General features: G+C 43.8%; 1 protein-coding gene across 2 annotated transcripts in view; it reads right to left on the bottom strand.

The window, feature by feature from the left end:
- ACVR1 (activin A receptor type 1) overlaps positions 1-16,686 on the bottom strand; it is a 127,696-nt gene extending 111,010 nt beyond the window's left edge. For both annotated transcript variants that reach the window (XM_066279490.1, XM_066279489.1), the window contains exon 1: positions 16,551-16,686. The gene's annotated coding sequence lies outside the window, so the exon portion shown is untranslated. The remainder of the gene's footprint in view (positions 1-16,550) is intronic.
- Positions 16,687-17,823: the final 1,137 nt, after the last annotated feature.

Genomic DNA, 17,823 nt, shown 5'->3' with positions numbered 1-17,823 from the left:
TGATGGTGCTTTGCTTCAGAACTGGCAAACACAAAAAGCACAGCCAGGTGTTTACCCATAAAACACTTGACACCTTCCCAATGTTACCGATTAATGTGCTGCCTTTTAAGCTGTCTCATGAATGCCAGTGCACAACTGATGGACCCCCTCACAAAAGCAAACGGTGTCCCATTCAGACTTGCAGATGGTTGCAAACTGATTACAGCACCCTCCCTAGGAAAACAGCTCACCTGTGCCCACTCATCAGAAGTGCCAACTTTATATACAAGAGTTAGAGCAAAATTCTGGGTGGTCTTGGGGAAAAGATTTTATCAACTGTGAAGTCCCACTCTGAAAGCCAGTGTTTATTACCACCCAGCTTAGCCTTCAGCAGGAGGGTGGCTGAATGAAGTGCAGGGAAATTACTTTATGTTCTGTCTGACTCATATTTTGCCTTTTTCTACTCTCAAGAGAACAAGCTCCTAATGGCACATTTTCTGATGACCAAACAACAACTCATCTGCCTAAATCTCCTCTCTGACTAACAAGTTCCTTGCTTCATAATGAAAATGTTGCTTAACTGACATTTTAATGTAAACACAAGAAAGGGAGTCAAATTTTCATTCCTCTTCCTCAACCCACGGCACTCTAAAAAAATAATAAATTTTGCTGTAGACTGACGTAGAGTCTTAGATATAATTCTACAAAAGAGATCCTATACTACCAGCACTTAGCAGAGGTAAGGGAAAAAAAGCGCTATAATGTGTTTTTGTCCTGTGGCTATAATTAAGGTTGAAAAAAGCCTTCTGTTTTCCCCTGTAAGACAGCATCAGCTTTGAATTACTTCTGTGTCATCGTCAGCTCCCTCCGTGCCTTTCTGAAAAGTGCCCCCACATCTTTCCAGTCCCCTGAGCGACTCCTGCTTTCAACTTCTTACTGCTCACTCAAAGCCTCTGTAATCCCAAAACTTGCCGATATCTTCTTTATTCTTTTTCATCACTCCCTTCCCCAGATCGTAACACCATAACTTTAATGATTCACAGGAATGATCATTTTTTTAAAAAATATAGACGGTCTACAGTGATAAAATGGAGGATGTGTAATCCAAAATAACATCTCCATTGACTCAAAATAACGAGTATCTATTGAGGATTTACTGTGTGCCATGTAGGGGCTGCACAGCAAGGTCTCCCTTACAGGACTGTGAACTTGGTAAGAGGGGCTGACTCACCTTCACATCCGTCCAGACACACATCAGGGTATCTTAGTCACCAATGAGGGTTCCTCTGAAGACCACAGAGGTCTGAGCCTCTTCCATGGTTGGTAGATAACACTAGCTATTAAAATATTTTTAAAATGCCAAAACAGAGCAACAAACACTGTGTGTGCTTTAAGTATTTATAAAATATGCCAAGCAATATTATTGGGCTAGTCTCAAGACTGTTAAGTGGTTTAGTAATTAGACACAAGTTCAAAGTTGTATGATCCATGACACCTTCTTTCAATCCTGTTTGGTATATTTTGGAGGCCCTAACATTGAAAAGTAATGTCAATACCAATGTGAAATGCCTTCTTAGTGGGAAGCCTGGGCCAATGGGCCCTTGTACCCACCACCACCTCCCAAGGTCACTACATAGTAATGACTGAAGGTCCAATAAACAATTCTATAGTGAGCACATGTGGTCTCTGTCCTCCATCAATTGATAAACTAATGGGGGGGGGGGGAGGGCATGCTCTCCACACATATAAAGGAAAAACTCCCTGAATATAAGGGAAGAACTACTATTCCAGGAGACCAGGATTCCATCCTGGATCCATCACTAAGTCATTAATCATAGGCAAGTCCTTTTGCATATATTTAAACTGCAGGCGGTATCTTTTTTTCTGTAAAATAGAGTAATATTAGTTTTGGCTCTGTCTTCTGTACAAAGGTTATTAAGAGGCTCACATAGGATGTGGAGTTGCTTTCATAAACTGCAAAGCCCTCCACAAATGTGAACTACATAAGAACAAAGGTTGAATTCTTAATCACATGCTGCCTTATCATCACCATAAAAACTTGAGTGACATTTATAAACATGTAAATTCAGAACTTGACATTGTTGTATTCAGGCAATAATAAGAGAAGAAAGGGACAAATGGTGAGTGGCTATGATTTGAAAGTAAAGCCATTTTACTATGGAGCCCTAGAGGGTTCTGGCAATTTTTCTGTGAATATATGAATATTCCTTGTCATCTCTATTCCTTGTTGAAATAATTTCCATGAGTAACCAAAAGATGACTACTCCCCAAACCTTATTCCCTAAGGTCCCATATTCTCCAAGCTGTTTCTTCAGCTAAAATTTTTCTAGAAAGAGTTACTTGCTCTAGACACCCACTATAACCTTGTTTCCTGCCTCCTGCTACGTGTACACCAAGCTGACTAAGGACGTTTGAAATTACCCAAACAACGCCCTCGAGAGCTTATCTGTTTGGGTCACAGGACTATCATGGAGGGGCTCACCCTTCCTCTGCGTAAGTGAAGGAAGACCTCTCCTTAGCACCTCTCCTCCTCCTAGGGCTGTTCCCAGACTCTCCTCTCAGGGTCCTTCTCCCTGCCCTCACTCCCTAGACTCTGAGACAGACCACCTTCTCCCCCTTCTCCCCAGGCAGTCTGACCCCCACCTTGAATTTCACTGCTGCCTGGACCTGGACAGGCTCTTACCAGTCTCTAGACCAGGGGTCGGGAACCTTTTTGGCTGAGAGAGCCATGAACGCCACATATTTTAAAATGTAATTCATGAGAGCCATACAATGACCCGTGTACGTTACATATTATCCAATAAAAATTTGGTGTTGTCCCGGAGAACAGCTGTGATTGGCTCCAGCCATCTGCAACCATGAACATGAGCAGTAGGAAATGAATGGATTGTAATACATGAGAATGTTTTATATTTTTAACATTATTTTTTTATTAAAGATTTGTCTGCGAGCCAGATGCAGCCATCAAAAGAGCCACATCTGGCTTGCGAGCCATAGGTTCCAGACCCCTGATCTTTTTCTGAGCTTAACTCTTCTGACTACCCACTGGACAGCTCCACCTGGAAGCCTCAAGGCCTCTCAAACAGGACTCATCGAACTGAGCCCATGGCTCCTCCCTGTTCGGTTTTGTGATCACCATCTACCACCGCAAGTACCCCAAGATTCCCCTCCTACTTCACTCCAACAATCAGATCAGTTACCACAGCTCTGAAGCCCCCACCCTCCGCTCCTGCCCTATTTGCCAGACTGCTGCTCCCCCCGCCTCCTCCTGAGTGCTTCTCAAAGTCTGGAGCCAAACTGCTGCTGGTCCCTCAACATGATGCTAGATGGTTCTAAAACATTTTATTTCTTTTAATGATTAGTGCTTTCTGTTATTATATATGAAAATAAATTCTCAAGGTGCACTTCAAGACTGTATTTCCACAGGTGTACTTGCTTTGAACAAACTTTCATGCATGTTAGAATAACCTGAGGACCTTTAAAAATGCCACCACCGGCCCTGGCCGGTTGGCTCAGTGGTAGAGCGTCGGCCTGGCGTGCAGAAGTCCCAGGTTCGATTCCCGGCCAGGGCACACAGGAGAAGCGCCCATCTGCTTCTCCACCCCTCCCCCTCTCCTTCCTCTCTGTCTCTCTCTTCCCCTCCCACAGCCCAGGCTCCAATGGAGCAAAGATGGCCTGGGTGCTGAGGATGGCTCCTTGGCCTCTGCCCCAGGCGCTAAAGTGGCTCTGGTCGCAACAGAGCAACACCCTGGAGGGGCAGAGCATCGCCCCCTGGTGGGCGTGCCGAGTGGATCCCGGTCGGGCGCATGCGGGAGTCTGTCTGACTATCTCTCCCCGTTTCCAGCTTTGGAAAAATACAAAAAAAAAAAAATGCCACCACCTGGGGTTCATCCCAGACCAACCCAATCACAACGTCATGGGGTCGGATGGGCATCAGCTCTGTAAACTCTCCACAGGCTTCCAATGTGCAGACAGAATAAACCTGAAACAGGCATTTAAGAGGAAAGGTTGAGCCACCTAAGAAATTAAGTAAATAGTTATATGTATGGTAAAGAGAAAGCGCGTCCAAGTCACTCTGGTTTGCCCAGGATGTTAGCACTGAAAGTCCGACACACTGGCATTCCCCTCAGTCCCAGGCAAACTGGACAGGTGGTCACCTTACTCAGAGAAGGCAGCCGCTGAGGCTTGGGAATGAGTGCTAGCATTTCCCAAAATGTGTTCAGCAAAATGCTATTCACTCTCCCTGGGGGGTTAGCAGCTGCGGAGCTACAAATGGTTCCACTATGGAATAAACTTGAAATACCCCAGGGATATCCCAAAATAAATGATTAAGTTAATGGTTTTCCTCAATGCCGGCTTATCAGAATGTCCAATGTACTCTGGTGATTTACAGTGAGAGAAGGATAGAATGTCCTGCATTTCTCAAAATATTTGAGGCTGGTTTTTTTTGCAAAGCACTTTATCATTTAGGTTTTGAGAATCTTCTTATCAATGGTGCCTTAGCTGTTCTTCCAGACAATTGTAGGAAGCTATAAATCTGATGTTACTTCTTCATTATCATATTCCACGCTTGAGGAAAAGTCCAGACTCCTCAGCAGGTGCCCTCTCCACTTCCCCAACTATCCCATCTTTTATCCCTCCCTGTGCTCCACTCCAAAGTTTCTCAAACTTGTAAAAGCATTTCAGTCTCCTGGGAAGATGTTATAATGCTACTGATTCAGAAAGACTGGAGGAGGCCTGACACTCTGCATTTCTAGTGAGGCTTGCTTCCAAATGATACCATCATTGCTGATCCAGAACCATACTTTTGAGTAGAGGGGCTCTGGTCACGTTCAATTTTAAAGGATATTTTTCCTGCAAGTCTCAGTGCCTCAAAGGTGCTTTGCCCACCTGATGACTTCCTACTCAACCTTCAGGATGGTCGAGAACATCATTCTTCAGAGAAGATGACCTCCAGTGCCCTCTCAAACATCCCAGCTCTACTTTATGTCTAAATACACCACTTTGGTGCTCTGTTCACAGCTTGACTGTTTATTTTTCTGCCTCTCCCTAGCTGAGCGCTCTGACAGCATTCTTGTCTTATGCCCAGTGCTGGCACTTTGTAGCTACTCAACAAATCTACACAGAAGAAAAGAGTGGCCACACAAAGAAGAGAACGCATGAACTTGACAGAGGGAAGACCTTTAAAAAACAAGATTGTTATGCAGAATCAAATCTGTTGGTCTGGAGTTTTGTGGTTGGGGACCTTCAACAAGAGAAATAAGCAGAATCTATGTTCACATTGCAGAGAATCAAATGACAAAGGAATATCATCACCTGTTCTTATACCAAAAAAATAATTCCCCAATTTCTTGAAATGAAAACTAAACCCAGATAATCTTCTGATTAACATTTAACAGACTAAAATCAGCAGGCACAGTGGGAAATAAAACACCATTTGACCTCTAAATCTGTATTCATCTACTTTATAGAGAATCCTTCTGACAATTTTAAGTTTAAACAAACCTTTGTGCAAGGAGTACTCCAGCAAGTCAATGCAGTCAAAGCTGTCAAAATCATGGGCAATGTATCACACTTAATAGAGCATTTGAAAATGTGTCAATAATTATAATTAGACACTTGTACTAGATCTAATATACTTTCACTACCCTTTAACTTCAACTGATGTGAAATTAAAACCAGTTTCTTAAAAGTGCAACTCTCAGATCATAATTTAATTCTAAAGCAGATATAAAACCTGTCACACTATAGAGATACAGTACATTTTACTGGAGAGGAGAAAAGGCCATGGTATTGTAATACATCATTTTAGGTAAGGTGACCACCTTTAATACCAAAAGGGTAAAATACATTATCAAGGTGACATAATCTTCCAATATTTACTTCACTCGTTTGTATTTAAATTTTTTTCTTCAAAATTATGCACAACCTACAGCCCAGAGATGATAGCTGTTAATATTTTGGTATTCTTTCCTATTGGTCTTTTTCTTCTCTATATCCATATGTATATAACTACAAGTCTGGACTTGTAGTATGTTTTATGTTTGTTTACATTTATGGAATTGTACTATGGAACTATACATAATTTATATATACGAAATTGTACTATTTTGCCCTGACTGGATGGCCTGGCTAGTTAGAGCATTGTCCTGAAGCACAAAGGTTGCTGGTTCGATGCCCAGTCAGGACACTTACAGAAACAGATGGATGTTCCTGTCTATCTGTCTCTCTGTTTCTCTCTCCCTCCCCCTTCCTCTCTCACTGAAATCAGTAATTTTTTTAAAAAAGTTTTTTAATAAAAATAAATAAAAAATAAAATTGTACTACTTTGATGTCCTGCTTTTCCTAAAAAATGTTGAATTCACTCTAAAAATTTCTGCATGCCTACTATGGATAAGGCAGTATTGACGGACACACACAAACGGAGTCCCCATTATTGGCATTTACTTATAGATCTACTAGCAGTATATACATGAGAGTATGTGCAAGATATATATAAAAGAATCTAATTAAAAGAAAATGCCAACAAGTCTCTTTGAGGAGGTAATTTTAAGGTGAAATCTGTCCCTGAAAATTCATCTAAAATCATATTTTGTGATTACATAATGTCCCATTTTATAAATATATAACATATAAAAGTTAACATTATATATATAACATATATATACAGGTTATTGCAGAAAATTTGTTTCCAATTTTTTGCTACTCTACTAGATGAATAAATTTGTATACTTAAAGAGCTTAAGTTAAATTTTCTGGTTTGTTTGTTTTTAATGAGTAACCAAGAACTCAAAATCTTTTCTAGGAAAATTACATTTACATTAGCAGTCCAAAATTTCCAAGTTTTTCAAATGAAAAAAATCCAGGATGTTGCTTAATGTGGGGGGACCAATTCTAAAATAAAAATGTAGTTACAGGGAATAAACATGAATTTTATATTGTTTTATTTACTTGGGTTTGAATTTTTAAATACATCTAATTTAGTAACCATCAAAAAATCAAACCATATTATTAAACTATACCAGGTAAACACTTCAAATTTTCCAATAACCCCTATTTTGTCTTCTTCATATTACAAAATACTATGCAAGATCAAAAGCTGACTGCTCTGGTCTGCTCCAAAGTCGTAAATAAAATGTTACTTTTTCTTAAGCTATTATGAAAATAAAACTTTTTCCTTAAGTCTAAAAATCCATTGCCTCTATTCTTGATCAATAATAAAATGCTCACTATATGAGTTTCTTGGTCACTAAATATCCTCTTACTACTTACCGTATTAAAAAATAAATAAAGATAATCAGCCATATAAGCTCTGCTTTTAACTTAAAGCACAAACCAGACAGAGTGCTTTAAAACAATCAAAGTAAAGCTGTGGTTAGCAAGGCTTCTAAAAAGCCCAAGGTTCTTCACAAACTCAAAACTTACATAGGGGGGAAAAAACCCATCAAGCTCTATTTACAGGAAGGACCATAAAGAAGGGAGATTGAAAGAGAATCAACAAAGTATGAAACTTTAGAAATAGCTGTGCCTACACCCTTCTTGACAGATACGAAAAATATGACAAACACAAAGAAAAAGCTAAAGAAAGTGACTTTCTTGGACCAGGAAACTTGGGCTTACACCAGAGATCAGACTAGTGTTGAGTCTTAAGGGTTGCTTTCCCATTGCCATCATGACACAACGGGCATAATAAGAGCAGGCACTTCAAGCAGTGGGTGTGAGCATTACATGGAGAATGCGAGGGGCCTGAGGGAAGCCTCCTTCACATGTATTATTATTTATCTTATTGTTGCTATTTTGAGAGTCAAGACTAAAACCTTTCACCTGGCATTCAAAATAGGCCATTATTTGGCTCTAAATCTCCCTTTCTAAGCTTTTTTTCCCCCACAGTGCTCACTTGAAGGTACTCTATATAGTCCTGTCACATCATAAAGAATTTTTTTAACTTCCAAAAGTTATCATACATACTTGGCAAAAAAAAAAAATTTTGAAGGTGGGGGAGGGTGTGCAATCTAACCACTTACATACTGTTGGCCACTCTCCTCAGCACACTTTGGCCCTGGAATTAATGCAAAACCGGAGATAGCAATCTGCTCTTCCTTCCAGTTGTTTCAAGTCTTGATGCCTCTCCAAGAAGCTACACCTCAAGGCACTGTGTCTGATTCTAGTGATTAAGAATATGTGCAACTATGTTTTGTACAACTTGGCTCCTCTACAAAAGCCAACTATTCATATTTACTTGCCCCATTCCCTGGGTTTGGAATGTTGCCTATTCTACTACCTACACACACACATATAGATAACTCCCAAAACGATAACATCAAAATGGTACCTCTTTCCAAGGCCAGCCAAACAGCCACTTCCTCAAAGGTGTTGGTTGATCTTTATCTCTGTATCTTGTGACCAAGATACTCAGCGTTCTGCCACTTATAGTTAGATGTGTGGTTCTTCAATCCCTTACTCAAGTGCACCTTAAGTTCAATTCAGTTTTACTGAACTTGATAAACACTTAATACATGAAGGACAAATAGGGGAAAAGATGAGGGGGCAGTGGCAAGGCAGGGAAACCTTAGTAAGAACAATGACAACCATGACTGCTGCCATTGCCTAAGCTCTTACTTATACCTTTTAATGCAAAGAGCTGTCCTCAACTAACCTCATTTTGCCTTTCTGAGTAATAGTTGTATGGGGTCATCTGTCTACTTCTCTCTCGTCCTTTTCGTGCACTTGACCTGTACAGGCACTCCTGCTGTCCCCTTGTTACTGAAAATCACCATCCCATTCAAATATAATCGAAATAAACAGGGAGCTAAGTGGCTCCTGCCACCAGCTTAAATTAATTAGTCCCACCTTTGATGCGGATTAGGATCAAGATGAGGATGAACTCTTGGAGCTGGTCCAAGGCACATATTAGTCACTTTAATCTGATTTGGAGAAACAAGCAAAGATCCCTACACAGAGAAAAGAACAATAGGGTGATGAGATGAAGGGAGGGGGGGTGGTGGAGGGGTGTGGACCCCCTGTAGAATGACTGAGACGCATACAAAAAGAAAAAAAATTCTCATCCAGATTAGCAACTGTTCAATAAAAATATTATGGCTGACTTCCACAATACCTGCAGTAGTTTGTCCCCCTCCGCTAACTGCTGGTTAGAACCCATCAGGAAGTTGTAAAATCAATTTCGTAGACAGACCAAAAGTTTTTTAATAAAAATTAGGAAGCACTGCAATATTATAAAACTTACAATTCAGCTTTATTTTTAATATGTATGTATGTGTGTGTGCTCAGTGGTGATGTAAAATGAATTGCTGAGAGTCAAAAATGTTTTTAAAATACTGAAATTGAACTTTCATGTTTATATAATTTCTGGACACTGGGATTTTCCATATTTTACTAAACCATATTCATAAAGTCAGAGAATATTTGTTCTTGCCACCTGTTGTGCACAACAGTTCAGTTCTTCAGGTTCAAAAACGCACATAAAAAAATCATTTGGCCTACTTGTCCGATACTATTTTCCTTACTCCCAAAAAGGAAGGTATGGGTCACTCTACATAACCACCTACACTGTTTCTTCCTACATATATTCTATTTTGCCTAAGTCCTTCACTTCAAATTACAAGTCCAAAAGCTCCAGCTTTCTTGGTGGTATTTCCTTCTAAGCATTAACATACCACTTACGGAGAGTGACAAGCACATTGTATTCTCACCCAGAGTGCAATAGCATTCATTAATAATAGCTCCAGTAGTAGTGGATTCAGAACTTGGTTAAAAATATCTCCCTAATCCAGCCCCTCTACATGAGAAATGCCTTTCCTCAAGTTCTTTTTACTGTACATTTTTCTCAGTACCGTCTCTCTAATCACCAAATGTCATCCCTTATCTAATATCCAGTTTTGTCCAAGATCACCCCAACCTTCCTTTATACCTTCTGTACATTTCTCATCAAAGTCATGGTTATCTTTTAGAACTTCAATCAATATTTTTTCCGTAATTGGCTATAAAGGAAAAACAAAAACTAGAGCAAGCTTACTTCCAATGGCAGCCGCGCTCCATGGTGGCCAGCAAAGGCCCACCCACCCTGCTTTCACAGATGAGCAAGGCGCCCGGCCATCCAGTGTCCAAGCGGAAGAGATCTAGGTCGTATGCCCACTGAAATTGGCCCTTTAAATCTATCAAAAGGGGAGTTTACTTTGGATCCCAACCATTTCCAAAAAGGCCATACACACTGCACCCCTTACAGGAGCTCTGTCTAGCACACTGTTTTCACTGTCCACTGTTTCAGAACAGGTGCGACAGGACTAAGCCGGTGAGGAGTCAGTGCAAGTGTGTAAGTCCCAGCCATGCATGGTACTTTGGATCCCAACCATTTCCAAAGAGGCCATCCACACTGCACCCCTTACAGGAGCTCTGTCTAGCACGCTGTTTTCACTGTCCTCTGTTTCAGAACAGGTGCGACAGGACTAAGCTGGTGAGGAGTCAGTGCAAGTGTGTAAGCCCCAGCCATGCATGGTACTTTGGATCCCAACCATTTCCAAAGAGGCCATCCACACTGCACCCCTTACAGGAGCTCTGTCTAGCACGCTGTTTTCACTGCCCACTGTTTCAGAACAGGTGCGACAGGACTAAGCCGGTGAGGAGTCAGTGCAAGTGTGTAAGTCCCGGCCACACATGGTACTGCAGGATTGCTTGCTCTGAGGGATATAAAACATTAGTTGACACAGCTTTCCTAATACAGCAGGGGTCATCCTTAAATCCAAAAACAATCAGAATAGGAAACACATACATATAGATGTTTGCTGAATTCGCTAAGTACAAGTTACAATATCTCATTTTAAAAGGGAGGTGTAAAAAAAGTTCCTTTTACCCAGAATGTTTTTCATCCCTGCTTCCCAAACTCATCCTGAAGGCCCGCTGTGGCTGGTATCATCTTCTGAGACCGATTCTTAGAGGTCTGGGTTCCTCTGCTTCCCTAGCGTGTAACCATCCAATCATTCTTTCCACAAGTAAAAAACGATTTATTGACTGTGTGGTCTAGGCCAGGCATCACGTTAGCAGCAAAAGATATACAAAAGGTGAATAAGATACAGTCTTTGCCCTCAAGGAACCTAGTGAAAAAATTCAGAAAATTTCAAATTGGTGAAGGAGAATAAATTGTGTGGAACAAATAAATGAAGAAGTAAATAACTTGAAATCCTTGCCCTCAAAGAGATCAATCAAGTCCCAGAATAAGTAGTGAGGATGATAAAAACCCTAGAGAAATGTCAAAAGGCAAAATCCGGGAAACATTCTTGATAGCAATGAGTTTATGCTGCGCCTTGAAGAATATGGCTCCCCCCAAAAGTGGGGGGAAGGACAGCATGGAGCAACAGAACAGCCAAGGCTTGGCCATGGGAGGGAAGGGCTGAACTCCCAGAGACACACTGGGCACCTGTGCTAAATGGGACCCCTGACCTTGTCCCATCCTCAAAAAAACAAAAACAAAAACAAAAAAACCTTCACACAATTATAAAAGACTAAAATTTAAGTGACTTTCCCAGTCACAGAAATAAAGGCCAAATACCCAGAGCAAACAATGAAGCAACCGTAATGGGCAAAGTGAAATGTTGGTCAGAGACTAAAACCCCAAAAATCAAACAACTGAATGGTGGTGCCTCTGGAAAACAAAGCTCTCATGGATCCCAGCAGTCTTTAGACATATAAACAAGCTCAGATTTCCAGAAATGCATATAAGAACACAGAAATATTTTTCAACCGTACAGTCAGTTTAAATATTGGGGGCAGAGGGAGTATTTGCTTTAACTTTGAAAAGGAAGCTGCTGGGTCTCTTACTAATTTTAAAAGCAAAACTACGTCCCATTTGAACCCAAGGCCATCATGTGCCAACCACACCAACTTGATGAAGCTCTTTCAAAAGGAGTCTTTACTTTGAATGTCCTTTCCACCAGCCAAATCCTAGTTCGGAACTTCTGATTCTGAAACGAGCATGGCAAGCAAGAGCAGTCTACGGCCAACCGCTAAAAAAGAAGAGGTAAACCTTCCACTTGGTTCTTCCAAGAGCAGGAACTGGCCACAGAAAAGAAAGAAACACAAAGTTTGCACTCCCAGAGATCAAAGAAGGCATTTTGTACCAGGAAACCCAATTCAAATTCTCATTTCCAGGAATAAAGCCACAGTGCCCAATACTTGCTTTGGGAAAATAAAGCAGGAGACTACATGAACTCCAATTAAAATCGCTGATGGCTTTATTTCCCAGCCTCACCAGTTTAATGCTGTTAACATTTTACCCAGGCATTGCTTTAACTTAAATACCGGCTCTTAAAACTTAAAACCCAGGTCTGAAGAGTCACACTTACCACTGGATAAAAGCGAAAGCATTTTAACACTTCATGACAGCATTCTTTGCCCCATCCAGAACACTCAACGTGTAAGACAAGGCGATGCTGAGAAGTGCCAGCTCTCCCATACCCATGGTCAGAAGGAGCCACACTGAAGCCCATGGCATTATTTTAGTCACAATACAGGAATCCCCCACTTTCAAAGTTCATGTTATACCACTTTGCTTTTTCAAAAGACCTACATTAGTGCCTGTTTTTTACTAACAGAAAGAAATCTGAAGAGGATTTTAGCTTTTATGACTAAAAGCCCAAAAGGAAATAGCATTTGCGTTGCAGGGAGCCCATGTAGAGGCAGCAGCACCCGGAGCAGCGAAGTGGTACCACCACGCTCCTTTCCCGGGAACCACCGTCAGCATCAAGCTGCCACCCCTCTGAACTGTGTCTGTGAGCATCTGTGCTTTATCTCCATTTATTTTGTGCATTCCTGCTTTTAGTATATGTTCATGTTATTTTGGATTTTATGTATAATTTGGTATGATTTAGTAGGTTATTTTGGGGGTCTGGAAATGCTCAAAAATTTTTTCCATACAAATTAATGGTAATTGCTTTTTACTTTATGCCATTTCAGCTTACGAAAGCTTTCATGGGGATGCTCCAATGTGGAGAGTAGGGAAGACTTGGACTGGAAATGCAAGAGGAAGCAAGAGAAAACAGAGGGGAGGATAAGGGATGGGCCTCAGTTTTACTCAGGTATGACAACAATCATCTTCATTTTGAATTATCACCTAGGGTCTTGTCAATAGGCCATTTGTTCTTGTGTGCCTACTTCACACAGACACCAAGTCAGAACAGTGCAGTCAAGTATTCCCCAAGTAATCATTGTGTTAATGGTTATGTGTTTAATTTTCTTTATATTTTTACAAAAATTATGTATTGTGTACATAGGCGATAAAGTCTAAAAAAGATCAGTGCCCATGAACCCCATACTAGAAAATCACCAGCACCGTATCATTCACCAGTCTCCTCCACTCTTACACCCCTGTCCCAGCAACACACACATACATCAGATAATTATTATCCTGAATTCAGAGTTTCAATAGAAGTATAAATGCACCTTTATAATCACCTCCCACTTTTAACAAGTGAGGTAGCTTTACAAACATGGCAGTGATATATTGTTTCCTCTTAAAAGATGATGTCTTTAAAAAGGTAATTGTTGCTTTAAAAACTTAGACTAAGTGAGACTGAGTTATGGTATACTACTCATGAAGACAGTTATGAATGAATGAAATTTGGCAAACGCTAGTGAAAGTGAGTTCCGGAATTCACAAAGTCCCAATTCAAATCCCCGCTCCATCATTCACTAGCTCTACAACTTTGGGCAACTCAATTTTGCCACATCTCAACTTCTTATTGTAAAGGAGTGAAGTAATAGTAAAGCATACAGTTGTAAAATGTGATGGAAAAGTGTGTGTAAAGGGCTAAGCACTGTGCCTTGTACATATCATCCCCTCCCCCAATCATCGTATCTGTCATCAAATTCACTCAAAACATATCAAAGGGTTTTGCCACTATCAGTAGTTTACTTCTCCCTAAATTCTAAACAGTTGTGCTTTGATGTCTTCACATAAAAATCAGACAAGATGTAGGAATCCAACAGCAGAACAAGCACAAAGGACAGTTCCCAGGTCCCAGCTCCTCTTTGCCTAAAGTACCATATATATGCATTGATTCCATCTTCACCTCGTGACCTTGAGCAGCAGGATCGGTTTTCATTCAGATCCATTTCTGCCCCATTCCTCCCTCTCCCTGAAGGCTTCTCTACTCAATCCAGCCTTACCTAGAAGCCTATCGTGACCATCACAGAACTAGTTTAGTGCAAGCCGCGGCGAGATAGAGATCTAGTCTCTATTTACTGATTTAATCACTGTTATCTGTTCCATGGACAGGTGCAAACATTTTGGAAAACCACTACTTTGAAGAAAAAAACTCAGCACAATGCTGTTAATGGGATTAAGTTCCTCACTTCTGAAATTAACTATAGGTTTACCTCGTTTTATTGTGCTTCGCTTTATTGCATTTCGCAGATGTTTTTTCACAAAGTGAAGGCAAGACCCTCCACTTTATTGCAACACTCACTTTATTGTGATGTCTGGAAAAGAACTTGTAATGCTTCTGAAATACACCTATAATTACATTCCTGAATGTGGAATACTCCTCCATCTTTACTCCACATCCTTACTATTCTTTTAAATTAAAGATGACAAGAAACTTACTGGATCCAAATGATCACTCTCTTCCAAAGTACAAAAGTTGTTAAAAACTACTACCTAAATCAAGTTTTGTTTGAAACTACAATCGCCACTTCAAGTAAAAGTCGCCTGTCCTGCTGGAAAAGAAGAGCCTGAGCCTCATCCATACCCACCCCAGCACTTGACTTTGCCATCTCTCTAGAGTTGACAGCAACAGCATTCACCGCCTTCGAATATTTGTATGAGGAGTAACATGCAAATGTTATTATCCGATACACAATTCCATCAATTTAAGTCCTACACATTTCAGCTTCAAAAGAGTTGTGGGTTTTTGTTGTTGTTTTTTTAAATTCTAGGGCAGAAAACAAATACAACTGAATCAATGTCTATATCTCTCTAACACACACATACACACACACACTCTCACACACACACACACACTCACACACACACACACACACACACACTGACTTGGTGTTAGAAGCCCAGTGATCCAAGCCCTGTCCAGGCCTAAGATAACACCCTGACCCCTGTGTCCCCATCAGTGAAATGGGTGAGGCCCATATTTCACACTTAAGCATACTGTAAAGCTGGATGGCAAGCCCAGTGTCTGAGGTCAGCGCAAGTCTGGTGTCTGCTGGCTGCCCAACCCTGGGCCCCTGGCCAGCCACCCACCTCCAGAGACAAGTGCCAGGACATACTATAGTGTTTCCATTTAAGGCCTGCCACTTGGATCAACCCATCTCTGAAATGTCTTAACTGCACCTTTCCAGGAAGAATTATTTTGGGGGTAGAGGGACTTGGTGTCTTTTTTTTTTTTTTTTTTGCCGCCCCCCTCCCTTGGGCTGTGAGAGCAGCCTGCATCTTGCTGACAGGGTTCTTTAAAACCAAGAGTTGTCTCAACCTTAGGCCTCTTTCCAAAAATATACAAAATATACTCTATATCAGTCCTTTTTTTCTCAGCATGTAATTCCCATGTCACACACTCCAAAAGAGAAAAGTCCAATAAAATTAATAAATCCATTTAATTACTTTGTTACCTCTATCCAATAGCCAAATTAAGCACAACTTTTTAACAAGGCTTTTCTCCCAGTACTAGTGGAATGTTTTCCTCCCTAAGTAGCTTGGTCTACAGCTTCTCTCCCATGCAAGAAGCGTTCAAACCTCTAGGGAAAGGGGGTGGGGGTGGGAGACGTATCTGGCACAAACTGGACAGAGCTGAGCCAGTCTAGAAGCAGACGGAAGTTAGTGAATCCGGCGGCTCCAGAGACCCACATCTCTCCCCTGTGCGCCCAGGGTTCTAGCCTCACTGTTTTGGTTACAGTGCTGAAGGAAGGGTTTTAAACTTGGCAAAGTACCGTGCAACATCTGTAACCACATTTGCCTTCTGGGGATCGGAAGATGAATCCCACATTCCTGGCTTTGAAGCTTTTTGAAACTGCAGCTAGGAAGAACGGAGGGAGGGAGGGAGGGAGTTGAGCAGAGTTTATTGGCTGTCTCTCCAGCAGAAAATTCTTCTTGGAAGAGATGGATATTTTGAGGGTGGGAGTGTTTCGCCCATCCCTTTACTCCCCACAAGCAAGCTCAGCTAGCAAGGTGAGCCCCGTGGCTGGGCAGCCAGATCAGTTTACAAGTCACAGGCGCACACCCTGAAGGAGTTGACTACATACATATACATACAAACAGACAACACAGACTGCAAACCAGAGACCCCCACTCTATGTCTCTGCCCTCTCCGATATCCCACCAGCAGTTCAGGCCCAAAGCAAGACAGTTTTGCTCCGGGGCTGCTTCCTCCACCGAGAGTGGATCGAGCTTGGGGGAGAAAAGAATGAAAGCGAGGGGGAGGCACCGCAGACGCCCACCCTCCCACCCCCAATGCCTGCCTCTGCTCCCGCTAGGCTTCCTCCTCCCTCGATCCACCCGGCTCCGGCAGACGCAGCCGACGACCTGCCCTCACCTCTGGTCCTGCCGCGGCCGGGGGCTGAGCCGGGGAAGGCGGAGTGCGAGCCAGCCGGACGCTGCAGGTCGGCGCGGCGCGGCGCGGGGCGCGCTGCCCCGGCGGGCGCGGGGCGGGGCGGTACAGCCGGCGAGGGAGCCCGGAACTCTGCGGGGCCAAGGGCCGGCGGCTGGCCCCGAGTGGCGGCGGCGGCTGCGGCTGCAGCGGAGCGGTGCGTGGGGCCAGGGGCTTTCCGAGCCCGCGGACCGGCGCTGCTGGCCGAGGAGCAGCCTGGCAGCGGCAGCGGCAGCAGCGGCAGCCACCCCGGGGAAAGAGCCGAGGGAGGGAGGGGAGGCGGGGTGAAGAGGAGGAGGAGGAAGGGGAGGAGGGCGGGTGGAATAAACTTCCCGAGGCGCCGCGGCAAGGGCTGGGAGGAGGGCCGCGGGCGGGGCGGGCCGGCGGCTGGGGGCTGGCCCCGGGGTCGGTGGAGGAGCCGATCGCGGAGCGGAGGAAAGTTCCCCCAGCGCGGAGGGGGAGGCTGCGGCGGCGGCAGCGGCTGCAAAGAGCAGGAGCCGGAGCGGGAGGAGCGGGAGGAGGAGGAGAAGGAAGTGGCTGCGGAGAGCTCGGCCAATGAGTGTCTGGAGCTGTGATTAACCAGGCAGCAACACATCATTTCCTCCCGGCGCAGATCCAGGGAGCCGGGAGGGAGAGGGAAGGCGGCGGGGCGGGGCTGGCCCCGCGCCCCCTGCAGGCGCCCGGCCGGGGGCTAGCCCGCCGAGCCTGACCTCGTCGCCCCTGGCGCGTCCCGCGCTGTCTTGCCCGCTCGGAAGAGGCTGCGAACGCACAGCCCGCGGGGTCCTCGGAGGTGGGGAGGCGGCGGGGCAGGCCCGACCCGGGCTCCCGCGGCCGGGGTGGGAGGCGGAGAGGCGGCGCGGCGCGGCGCGGGTGAGTGCCCAGGTAGGCGCGGGCGGGGCCGTCTGGACAGCTCCCGGGGCGGGCCGGCGGGAGGGCTGGCGGGCTGGCGGGCTGGCTGCCTCCCGGGCCCCGGGACTGCGGGCGGCGCGCGGCTGGAGCTCTGGCTGGCAGACCCAGGCTGGATTCTGAGAGGAGCCTCAGCATTCTCATCCAGGCCATTTCTGATCTGCCTTCAAATCCCCGTCCACTTTGCTCATGGCCCCACAAACTCTGGGATTATGCAAGAGCTTGCCTTTTTCGCAGTCCGCCTCTTTAGTAACAAAAATATGCTGGAGGTTTGGAGGCGGTCTGCAGTAATCTAGACCTGTCCTGGGCGCCA

This window comes from Saccopteryx bilineata, chromosome 5, assembly GCF_036850765.1.
Source record: "Saccopteryx bilineata isolate mSacBil1 chromosome 5, mSacBil1_pri_phased_curated, whole genome shotgun sequence".
Lineage (NCBI taxonomy): Eukaryota > Metazoa > Chordata > Mammalia > Chiroptera > Emballonuridae > Saccopteryx > Saccopteryx bilineata.
This window is presented reverse-complemented; position numbering and strand designations above follow the sequence as displayed.